Source organism: Tursiops truncatus, chromosome 8 (assembly GCF_011762595.2).
Source record: "Tursiops truncatus isolate mTurTru1 chromosome 8, mTurTru1.mat.Y, whole genome shotgun sequence".
Lineage (NCBI taxonomy): Eukaryota > Metazoa > Chordata > Mammalia > Artiodactyla > Delphinidae > Tursiops > Tursiops truncatus.
This window is the reverse complement of record NC_047041.1, coordinates 60,104,222-60,116,360: the sequence shown is the minus strand read 5'-3', so window position 1 is coordinate 60,116,360 and position 12,139 is coordinate 60,104,222. Positions and strand designations below refer to the sequence as shown.

General features: G+C 38.3%; 2 pseudogenes; both read left to right on the top strand.

The window, feature by feature from the left end:
• The first annotated feature begins 544 nt into the window (after window positions 1–544).
• Window positions 545–1,368, top strand: LOC141279434 (TBC1 domain family member 12-like; annotated as a pseudogene).
• A 17-nt stretch (window positions 1,369–1,385) lies between these two features.
• LOC101335077 (TBC1 domain family member 12 pseudogene) lies at window positions 1,386–2,307 on the top strand (annotated as a pseudogene).
• The last annotated feature ends 9,832 nt before the right edge of the window (window positions 2,308–12,139 follow it).

Sequence of the window (12,139 nt, the reverse complement as noted above, 5' to 3'; positions counted from 1 at the left end):
TGCTCTGCTGGAGGTTTCCATAAGGAATCTCAGGTTGGACTTCTAAAATCCTCTATTACTTGCTGTCCTGAGGCTAGGTAGCCACGCCCAAGAAACTTGATCCACCAGGTTTCATCTGCAGTACTTACACGCTTTGGGTGACTTCCTCTCCTCTCAAAGTCCTCAAAACATCTGCAGCCTCCTGGCTGGTCATGGAAGTGAGCTTCCTTACCAGCTGGACCTTGTAAGCCAGGTACCACGAGGGCTTTGTCAGCACTGTTTCAATAAAGTCAACCTTAGTTCCCTAAAAGTGACTGGTCAGGCACCTGCCACAGCCTCCCCAGGTGGGCAGGGAGCCTCTTCCCTTGTTCCTGTGGTCATGTCCACCTGGAGGGGCCTGGTGATGAGGTCACTGCTGGTATGGGCAGCCTGTCCTCCGCAAAGCAGCTGCCTGGCGGCTGCAGATACCAAAGACCATGAACTTGAAGCAGCTGGGAATCAGAGGGCGTTATTCTCTCCCTCCTCTTCCAGAGAGCCCCTCTACCTGCCCCTGGTTGTCTGAAACCTTTTCCAAAAAGGACAAAAGGAACTCAGATCAGTTGTCCACAGTGTTCCTTGTTGGAAATTATTTGATAAAGTCCCTCCCAGAAAGAATCTTCAGAAAATCCAAAAAACATTCAGCAGGAAAAAAGCATGAACAGGGAGGACCAAAAATCACCGTTTCAGTCTTTAAGACATAAGAATTTTGAATTTGAGCCACCTTCTACCACCTTTCTGATTCTTGAGCATGGGCCATCATATGATTGACGATTGCTTTTGTGTCCTGTTGAAATCTTTGCTTACTCCAAGAAAATCTTCCTGCCAAATCAGTGACGAGAACACGAGACCTTTGAGCTGAGTCTTAAAATTGAGAAATTAAAGCAGTACATTAAAAAAAATTAAGAAGAAAATATTGCAAATGCAATGGTAATTTGGACCAGGGAAGAAATTCATAGTAGGAAAAAGGTTGGAGAATTGAGGTGCAGGGATTGCCCCCTAGTGTTCATGGTAAAGCTTGGAGTCTAGCTGTAGTAAGTGGACTAAATAAGTATCACTCCTGAACTTTATACAGTATTCCTCCCCAGAGGAAAGAAATGGTGGGAAAGCTTCAGTAAAACAACTTTTTTTTTTTTTTTTTTTGGCGGTACGCGGGCCTCTCACTGTTGTGGCCTCTCCCATTGCGGAGCACAGGCTCCGGACGCGCAGGCTCAGCGACCACGGCTCACAGGCCTAGCCGCTCCGCGGCATGTGGGATCTTCCCGGACCGGGGCGCGAACCCGTGTGCCCCGCATTGGCAGGCGGACCCCCAACAACTGCACCACCAGGGAAGCCCCAACAACTTCTGTCTAAACATATCATTCTCTGTAATGCTGGTCCAGAATGATGATTCTCCAGATGCTGGTCTGGAATTAAGCTGGACATATGCTATGCCTTTCCATCTCTCTACATCTTTCAGAAGGATGGTCCATATCAGGATGTTTTTATACAGTATCTCAGGAGCATATTCATGTTACAGACCTGATGTTGGTTATGTCCAAGGGGTGTCTTTCATTGGGGCATTGTTCATTCTCAGTTTGGAAGAGGCAGTTGCCTTCATTGCATTTGGAAATCGCATGAATAAGCCATCCCAATTGGCCTTTTTCTGTGTGGATTGCAGCAAGATGTTGAAATATTTTGGAACATCTGAAGTATTCTTTGAGGGCAGTCTCTTTACACATTTTCTCCATATCAAGTAGTCTTACGTTTTCACACTAGCATATACTTGATAGACTGGATATTCACATAGCATCACAAGTCACTATTCTACTTGATCCAGCCAGTCCAGGCTGGGATGTATTTTGCAGAGATGGGGAGGAATTTTTATTTAGAACTGGGACAGGAATCCTCCAGTTATATGAAGACATTTTCCTTTAGGTATATTTTATTCACATAGCACAGTTTCTAAATAAATCGGCAGAGGATCTCACACCAGAAAAGCTGTTCGGCTGTGTTGCAGCCATTCAGATACAGAAAAGCACCAGTTAAGGGACTTAGGTCTTTGTGTCAGTAATGAAGGATACAAGAAGGAGACAAGAATAACAGTACTGCTTTTTTTTCTTGCGGTACGCGGGCCTCTCACTGTTGTGGCCTCTCCTGTCGCCGGAGCACAGGCTCCGGACGCGCAGGCTCAGCGGCCATGGCTCACGGGCCCAGCCGCTCCGCGGCATGTGGGATCCTCCCGGACCGGGGCACGAACCCGTGTCCCCTGCATCGGCAGGCGGACTCTCAACCACTGCGCCACCAGGGAAGCCCAACAGCACTGTTTTGAACAGCTAATCTTCATAATTAACAGACTAATTGAAACATAAAAAAAAAGCATTTTTTATAACAGTATTTTGTTTCCTATGTAAGCACACGGAAGAAAGTTGGAGCAATCCAAAAGAATCAAGCATGGAAAACAGCTGATTTTGAATTTTGTGTCTGAAGTAACAGAAATGAGCAACCTATTGACAATATTATTTTTAAAAAGCATTGCCATTTTACAAAAGAAAAAGTGTAAATGGCTAGTTCATACTCCATAATCTGGGGGTGAATGTTTGAATGCAAAAACATTTAAAATAGTTTTAGGGAAAAAAAGACAGTGACTGGTCGTACCCAATTAAATAAGCATCATTTTCAAATATGACATTCCAGACAAGGCCTTGGTTTCATAACCATTTTTCCAATTATATTTAGTAAAAAGGAGGGTAGATTCTTATTGAACCTATGCAAATAACTAAGTTACCATTTAAAAGTAAGAATATTTAATAAAAATTTCTGAATTTGGAAGGGGAATCAAGTAGGGAGAATAAAACATCATCTAAAGATGTTTCATTTCAGTTTACAAAATCAGAATCTACTAAATTGTTATGGCTTATAAATAAGTTAACAAGAGAGAAAAAGGGCTTCCTTATGTATCCAGAAAATAGAACATTAAAACAATATCAACAATATTCCAAACAAGTAGCTACAATCCTCTGTCATTAGTTCATCCATTCTATGTAATCCATTCTTGTTCTGCTGGCATCATGAACCCATCTGCTTCTTACTAAAAAGAGTTCTGGAAATCCTGATCTAGCCCAACAGTACGGTCTTTTTTTCTTTTTTTTCCCTTCAGTACTGTCTTAAAGTTGTTTAAGCGATGACATCAGAGGCCCGTACCCAAGATCTATTCGTTGAAGTGTCAGTAGTTTGAAGTACCTGGTACAGTCCTTTTCCTTGGGCTCTGGGGACCATGTATCTTTGTCAAGGACGTGATCTGGCCTCTGCAGCTGATTGCAGAGCCTTCAGGGAAGCTTCCAAGCAATACAAAAAGATATCTGTAGATGCCAGAGACTTAAAATAACTATGGTAATTACTAGAGAGAGTTCATAACAAGCATGATGCAACTGACAAGGAAATTTAGTTGTTTCTGTCATGCAAAACAATGCTAATCCAAATAAATAAATAAACACATAAAGCTATGACAAAATGTCTATGCACATAATGATTAAGGCTATTTTCAAAGAAGATACTGAATTTTACATCTGGTTTATAAAAATGGATGAACATACTTGTTACAGAGGAAAAATTCTTGAGATATGCAAAATTCTTGAGTCTTAAAATATATATGTAATACACTAAACATATACCAAGTATGTATCAAGAATATCAAGTAACGAGATTTGGAGTAGGTCCAAAACATCCGTATTTTAATTAAAACTCTACAGATAAGTCTGATATTTATCCCCAAATGAAAACCACTGGCCTAGAAGACGCTAGATTCAAATTAAAGAAGAAAGATTCCAACCAAATAAACGTTTTAAATAATAACTGAAAGTATGACTAACGACACTATTTTGTTGTTGCCTAACATCAGGCAAAGCATCATCGGGATACAGATAAACAGAAGAACCGATCAATCTCCAGGGCCTTCCCATGAATCGTTCAAGTTCTACAATAGTTACAGCAATAATATTTTACCCATACAAATTTAACCTAGGGAAGGCTAAGCGTCTTTTCTGATTTGACAGATCTTTCCATGAAACTCATCAATAACAACATAAATAAAACCTAATTATTTAGAAATAACACCCCTGTTTCATAAGGTAAAAGAACAGTTCTTTCGGGGTTTGAGAGACCCACTGGGAAATCTCAAAGATAGGTTTAGGGAGGCCAAAATCAAGAGTTGTCAAGAGATTTGAACTCTTAAGATAGGTTCCTGGGTGCCTCAGAAACAACAGTTGTTGTTGTTTTTCAAATATTGTCATTTGAAAGGGACAATAAAACATCTAAAAATAAGTACAGAATGTAACATGATTGTAAAGAATCTTAGTTCTAAGTGAGGAACCTTTGTTCGCTTTTAAAAATAATCAAGAACATAATACAATTAACATATTATAAGACACGGAATCTTTTGCTATATAGGCAAAGTACACACACAAAAAGAACTTTCCATATTGGAGGTAAAGACAATAAGCAGTAAACCAGGGAAACATGGCCATCAAAATGAAGCAAACTTTGGTGAAATTTTGACATATTATTTCATAGCTTTTCAGACTCAGGTATTATAAACCAAGGCAAATAAAATTTATTTCCAGAAAGAAAGTAGAATGGTGATTGCCAGGGGTTGGAGGGAGGGTAGGATGGGGAGTTAATTGTTTAACAGCTGCGAAGTTTCAGTTTGGGAAGTTGAAAAATTTCTGGGGATGGACGGTGGTGACAGTGGCACAACAATGTAGACACACTAAAGTACATTTAAAAACAGTTAAAATGGTAGATTATTTCCAAATTTTGCCCTTCATCGTGTTCTTTTATATTCTGGAACAAACTGACACTTTATTTTAGGACCCATCTCATGGCGTCTACAATGTCAGAATGAATTTCATAACACGAAGATGTTATTAATAGGCAATGCAGTCATTGTTGCTATCTTCAAATAACTCAACAAATAAGAATTATAAACATTTCTCAATTCAGTTTCCAATATGTTCTGTTGATAATTAAATGTACCATCCCTAGCCCCCTTCTCCCTTTAAGGTCCTCAATATGTTTGAAGAGTGCAAAGGGGGCTTTGGAGACAAAACAAACCATACAGACAAAACCTTGAGAACCATTGCTTTAGGACAAAATTACGCTTTTTTTCTCAAGAAACAGGAGCACACACAGTTGTATTTCTCTGTTGCTCCTCAATACAGTCTCAACCACTAACATAAATTCTAAGTTTCAACCAAAGTAACTTCCGTTTCAGAGAAAATTAGGGTGGGGGGGAGGGAGGAGGTGGATAGTTGTGAACTATGTCACATACCCGCTTTTTATTTTATTTTATTTTTTTTTGGCCGCGCCTCATGTGGAAACTATGTCACATATCAGCCTTTTATTTTATTTTTTATTTTTTGGCAGCGCAGAATGTAGGATCTTAGTTCCCTGATCAGGGATTGAACCCGTGCCCCCTACAGTGGAAGCGTGGAGTCTTAACCACTGGACCACCAGAGAAGTCCCAGATACCAGCTTTTTAGCTTTTTAACAGACCAGCAGGGTTCATAGCTACACATAACAAAACTTTCCATAGACACTTATATCCCTTACAGTACAATTTATCAAAGTGGCAAAAATGAACATATTCATTAACAGACCCAGAGATACAGTCTCTTACAGCATATAAGACACAAAAGTATATAAACTTAAAATTATGCTTAGTAATCAATGTCTAGTAGTCTGTCTTACTTAAGAGTGATCTTGGTATCCAATGATTATCCATTAATTAACTTAATTTTAATATCAGTCCAAGGTTTTAAGTTACCAAAAACTCTTGAAAATTATCTTCAAGCTGACATATTGCAAAACAAAATTACTGTTGAAATAAAAGTTTTTCTGAATAATGATTCGATTAGTGAAAAACAAATTTTCATTTTTCATAATCTTTAACATTATGAATAATGTTAACTTATTTGATCAATAAACTTGTATAAATTTAGAAAAAACATATCTAAGTAGAATACTGTTGGGAATTACACTTAACATTAATAAATTAGAGAAAATATAGCTGTTTTTCCTAAACCCCAAATACTAAACTACTCATTTTCCAAAGATTTACTTAACTTTATAAGCTGGAATTTTTAACATGTTATTGAATGGTTTCTGTAAGAACATTTTATTAGATTAAAGATTTAGGAGTTCATTTTCACTACTTTCTGGGAATTTTAGGAATATTTGCTTTATTTAACACTTATTTATCTCTATCAGTCAATCAGAAAAGAACTCAATTAACATGAGACTTTATAATCAAATTCATTAGAACCCTCTGGAAATAAGAAAATATTACACATTTACACAATGAGGGATAAAGGCCTTTCTGAACTACAGACTCACAGACATACAGAGACAGATAAAGAGGGCTTATAGCTTGGATTCTAAAATTTCAGTCACAGGTCAAGAGTAAATGCAGAAACCCCAAACCTCACCAGTCCTGGTATGAAAGAGTTGTTTTCCCTCCCAATGGGCAAAGGACTCAGTTGATTTGGGTTCAAAATTGACAAACTAACAAAAATGACTAACAATCCAAATTCTCCATCATCTCTCACCCAACAGAGACTAGATCTCTATAATCCATTTACAGAGATCACTAAGTGGTCAGACCATAAAACAAAATTCTCAGTCATTGCTGCCCCTAATGAGTATTGGCTGTACATGAATCAAAAACCAAAACCAAAACCAAAAATAAAAAATTAGTAGAGAGGAAAATTAAATTAGAAAAACAACAAAGATGGCTTGTCACTTTGGATTCACCTCTGGGAGCCAAGAAGAGATGGGCCTGGGCTTAAGCACATCTCTGGTGATGAAGTTTACCTGGCTCATCAGATGAATGCAGCTTGGTGGCAGACCCCCAAAACTGTTTTTTTAAATTAATTAATTAATTTTTGGCTGCATTGGGTCTTCGTTGCTCTGCCCGGGCTTTCTCTAGTTGCAGCAAGCGGGGGCTACTCTTCATTGCGGTGCGCGGGCTTCTCATTGCGGTGGCTTCTCTTGTTGTGGAGCACGGGCTCTAGGTGCGCAGGCTTCAGTAGTTGTGGCACGCAGGCTCAGTAGTTGTGGCTCGCGGCCTCTAGAGCACAGGCTCAGTATTTGTGGCAAACAGGCTTAGCTGCTCCGCGGCATGTGGGATCTTCCGGACCAGGGCTCGAACCTGTGTTGCCTGCATTGGCAGGAGGATTCTTAACCACTGCGCGCCACCAGGGAAACCCCCTCCAAAACTGTTAAAAGGCCATTTTCAAAATTTAAGAAGTATGATTCTAATACACGTATAAAGATGTAAATAAAGATTTTATTTAACTCATTAATGAGAATCCAAAGAACAGACACATTTACAAATTAGAAATATTAAAATGCATGTGCAAATGGAACACAAACTGAGTGTTTTGGGGGGTGGGGCTTGGTGTGAGGGAGGTGTTTTGCATTGCTATTTTCTGCAACTTGAGTAGTAAGACAGCTCCAACAAGATCAGAATCAGATAATGGGAAGGGTGTACACAGACAATACATAGTTCTATTGAAGCTTACATGACCTGGCTATTGTAAATAGTGCTGCAACGAACATTGGGGTGCATGTGTCTTTTTGAATTATGGTTTTCTCTGGGTATATACCCAGTAGTGGGATTGCTGGGTCAAATGGTAATTCTATTTTTAGTTTTTAAAGGAACCTCTATACTGTTCTCCATAGTGGCTCTATCAATTTACATTCCCACCAACAGTGCAAGAGGGTTCCCTTTTCTCCACACCCTCTCCAGCATTTGTTGTTTGTAGATATTCTGATGAAGCCCATTCTAACTGGTGTGAAGTGATACCTCATTGTAGTTTTTATTTGCATTTCTCTGATGATTAGTGATGTTGAGCAGCTTTTCATGTGCTTCTTGGCCATCTGTATGTCTTCTTTGGAGAAATCTCTCTTTAGGTCTTCTGCTCATTTTTTTTTTTTTCTGCTCATTTTTTGACTGGGATGTTTGTTTTTTTAATATTGAGCTGTATGAGCTGTTTATATATTTTGGAGATTAATCCTTTGTCTGTTGCTTCATTTGCAAATATTTTCTCCCATGCTGAGGGTTGTCTTTTCGTCTTGTTTGTAGTTTCCTTTGCTTTGCAAAAGGTTTTAAGTTTCATTAGGCCCCATTTGTTTATTTTTGTTTTTATTTCCATTTCTCTAGGAGGTGGATCAAAAAATATCTTGCTGTGATTTATGTCAAAGAGTATTCTTCTTATGTTTTCCTCTAAGAGTTTTATAGTGTCCAGTCTTACATTTAGGTCTCTAATCCAGTTTGAGTTTATTTTTGTGTGTGGTGTTAAGAAGTGTTCTAATTTCATTCTTTTACATGTAGCTGTCCAGTTTTCCCAGCACCACTTATTGAAGAGACTGTCTTTTCTCCATTGTATATCCTTGCCTCCTTTGTCATAGATTAGTTGACCATAGGTGCGTGGGTTTATCTCTGGGCTTTCTGTCCTGTTCCATTGATCTATATTTCTGTTTTTGTGCCAGTACCCTATTGCCTTGATTACTGTAACTTTGTAGTATAGTCTGAAGTCAGGGAGTCTGATTCCTCCAGCTCCATTTTTTTCCCTCAAGACTGCTTTGGCTATTCAGTGTCTTTTTGGTCTCCATACGAATTTTAAGATATTTTGTTCTAGTTCTGTAAAAAATGCCACTGGTAATTTGATGGGAATTACATTGAATTTGTAGATTGCTTTTGGTAGTATAGTCATTTTCACAATGTTGATTCTTCCAATCCAAGAACATGGTACATCTCTCCATCTGTTTGTGTCACCTTTGATTTCTTTCATCAGTGTCTTATAGTTTTCTGAGTACAGGTCATTTACCTCCTTAGGTAGGTCTATTCCTAGGTATTTTATTCTTTTTGTTGCAATGGTGAATGGGAGTGTTTCCTTAATTTTTCTTTCTGATCTTTCGTCATTAGTGTATAGGAACATAAGAGACTTCTGTGCATTAATTTTGTATCCTGCAACTTTACCAAATTCATTGATTAGCTCTAGTAGTTTTCTGGTATCATTTTTAGTGTTCCCTATGTATAGTATCATGTCATCTGCAAACAGTGACAGTTTTACTTCTTCGTTTCATTTTTTTTTCCTCTCTGATTGCTGTGGCTAGGACTTCCAAAACTATGTTGAATAATAATGGTAGGAGTGGACATCCTTGTCTTGTTCTTGATCTTAGAGGAAATGCTTTCAGTTTTTCAACATTGAGAATGATGTTTGCTGTGGGTTTGTCGCATATGGCCTTTATTATGTTGAGGGAGGTTCCCTCTATGCCCACTTTCTGGAGAGTTTTTACCCTAAATGGGTGTTGAATTTTGTCAAAAGCTTTTTCTGCATCTATTGAGATGATCATATGGTTTTTCTTCTTCAATTTGTTAACATAGTGTATCACATTGATTGATTTGCGCATGAAGAATCCTTGCATCCCTGGGATAAATCCCACTTGATCATGGTGTATGATCCTTTTAATGTGTTGTTGGATTCTGTTTGCTAGTATTTTGTTGAGGACTTTTTTTTTTTTTTCTTGCGGTACGCGGGCCTCTCACTGTTGTGGTCTCTCCCGCTGCGGAGCACAGGCTCCGGACGCGCAGGCTCAGCGGCCATGGCTCACGGGCCCAGCCACTCCACGGCATGTGGGATCTTCCCAGACCAGGGCACGAACCCGTGTCCCCCGCACTGGCAGGCGGACTCCCAACCACTGTGCCACCAGGGAATCCCTTGTTGAGGATTTTTGCATCATGTTCATCCATGATATTGGTCTGTAATTTTCTTTTTTTGTAGTATCTTTGTCTGATTGTGGTATCAGGGTGATGGTGGCCTCATTGAATGCGTTTGGGAGTGTTCTTTCCTCTGAAATTTTTTGGAAGAGTTTGAGAAGGATGGGTGTTAGCTCTTCTCTAAATGTTTGATAGAATTCACCTGTGAAGCCATTTGGTCCTGGACTTTTGTTTGTTGGAAGATTTTTAATCACAGTTTCAATTTCATTGCTTGTGGTTGGTCTGTTCATATTTTCTATTTCTTCCTGGTTCAGTCTTGGAAGGTTATACCTTTCTAAGAATTTGTCCATTTCTTACAGGTTGTCATTTTATTGCCATAGAGTTGCTTATAGTAGTCTCTTAGGATGCTTTGTATTTCTGCAGTGTCTGCTGTGACCTCTCCTTTTTCATTTCTAATTTTATTGATTTTAGTTCTCTCCCTCTTTTTTCTGATGAGTCTGGCTAAAGGTTTATCAATTTTGTTTATCTTCTCAAAGAACGAGCTTTTAGTTTTATTGATCTTTGCTATTGTTTTCTTTGTTTCTATTTCATTTATTTCTGCTCTGATATTTATGATTTCTTTCCTTCTACTAACTTTGGGTTTTGTTTTTTCTTCTTTCTGTAGTTCCTTTAGGTGTAAGGTTAGATTGTTTATTTGAGATTTTTCTTGTTTCTTGAGGTAGGCTTGTATTGCTATAAACTTCCCTCTTAGAACTGCTTTTGCTGCATCCCATAGGTTTTGGATTGTTGTGTTTTCATTGCAATTTGCCTCTAGGTATTTTTTGATTGCCTCTTTGATTTCTTTAGTGATCTTTGTTATTGTTTAGCTTCCATGTCTTTGTGTTTTTTACTGCTTTATCAATTCCCTGTAATTGATTTCTAATCTCATAGCATTGTGGTCGGAAAAGATGCTTGATATGATTTCAGTTTTCTTAAATTTCCTGAGGTTTGATTTGTGACCCAAGATATTATCTATCCTGGAGAATGTTCCATGCACACTTGAGAAGAAAATGTAATCTGCTGTTTTTGGATGGAATGTCCTATAAATATCAATTAAGTCTATCTGGTCTATTGTGTCTTTAAAGCTTGTGTTTCCTTATTAATTTTCTGTCTGGATGATCTCTCCGTTGGTGTAAGTGAGGTGTTAAAGTCCCCCTCTATTATTGTGTTACTGTCAATTTCCTCTTTTACAGCTGTTAGCAGTTGCCTTATGTATTGAGGTGCTCCTGTATTGGGTGCATATATATTTTATATCTTCTTCTTGGATTGATCCCTTGATCATTATGTAGTGTTCTGCCTTGTGTCTTGTAACATTCTTTGTTTTAAAGTCTGTTTTATCGAGTATTGCTACTCCAGCTTTCTTTTGATTTCCATTTGCATGGAATATCTTTTTCCATCCCCCACTTTCAGTCTGTATGTGTCCCTAGGTCTGAAGTGGGTCTCTTGTAGACAGCATATATATGGGTCTTGTTTTTGTATCCATTCAGCAAGCCTGTGTCTTCTGGTTGGAGCATTTAATCCATTCACGTTTAAGGTAATTATCGATATGTATGTTCCTATGACCATTTTCTTAATTGTTATGGGTTTGTTTTTGGAGATCCTTTTCTTCTCTTATGTTTCCCACTTAGAGAAGTTCTTTTAGCATTTGTTGTAGAGCTGGTTTGGTGGTGCTGAATTCTCTTAGCTTTTGCTTGTCTGTAAAGCTTTTGATTTCTCTGTCAAAGCTGAATGAGATCCTTGCCAGGTAGAGTAATCTTATTTGTAGTTTCTTCCCTTTCATCACTTTAAGTATATCATGCCACTCCCTTCTGGCTTGTAGAGTTTCTGCTGAGAAATCAGCTGTTAACCTTATGGAAGTTCCCTTGTACATTATTTGTCATTTTCCCCTTGTTGCTTTCAATAACTTTTCTTTGTCTTTAATTTTTGTCAGTTTGATTACTATGTGTCTTGGCCTGTTTCTCCTTGGGTGTATCCTGCCTGGGACTCTCTGCACTTCCTGGACTTGGATGGGTATTCCCTTTCCCGTGTTAGGGAAGTTTTCAACTATAAACTCTTCAAATATTTTATTGGGTCCTTTCTCTCTCTCTTCTCCTTCTGAGACCCCTATAATGTGAATGTTATTGCATTTAACATTGTCCCAGAGTTCTCTTAGGCTTTCTTCGTTTCTTTTCATTCTTTTTTCTTTATTCTGTTCCACAGCAGTAAATTCCACCATTCTATCTTCCAGGTCACTTATCCATTCTTTTGCCTCAGTTATTCTGCTATTGATTCCTTCTAGTGTATTTTTCATTTTAGTTATTGTATTGTTCATCTCTGGTTTTTTGT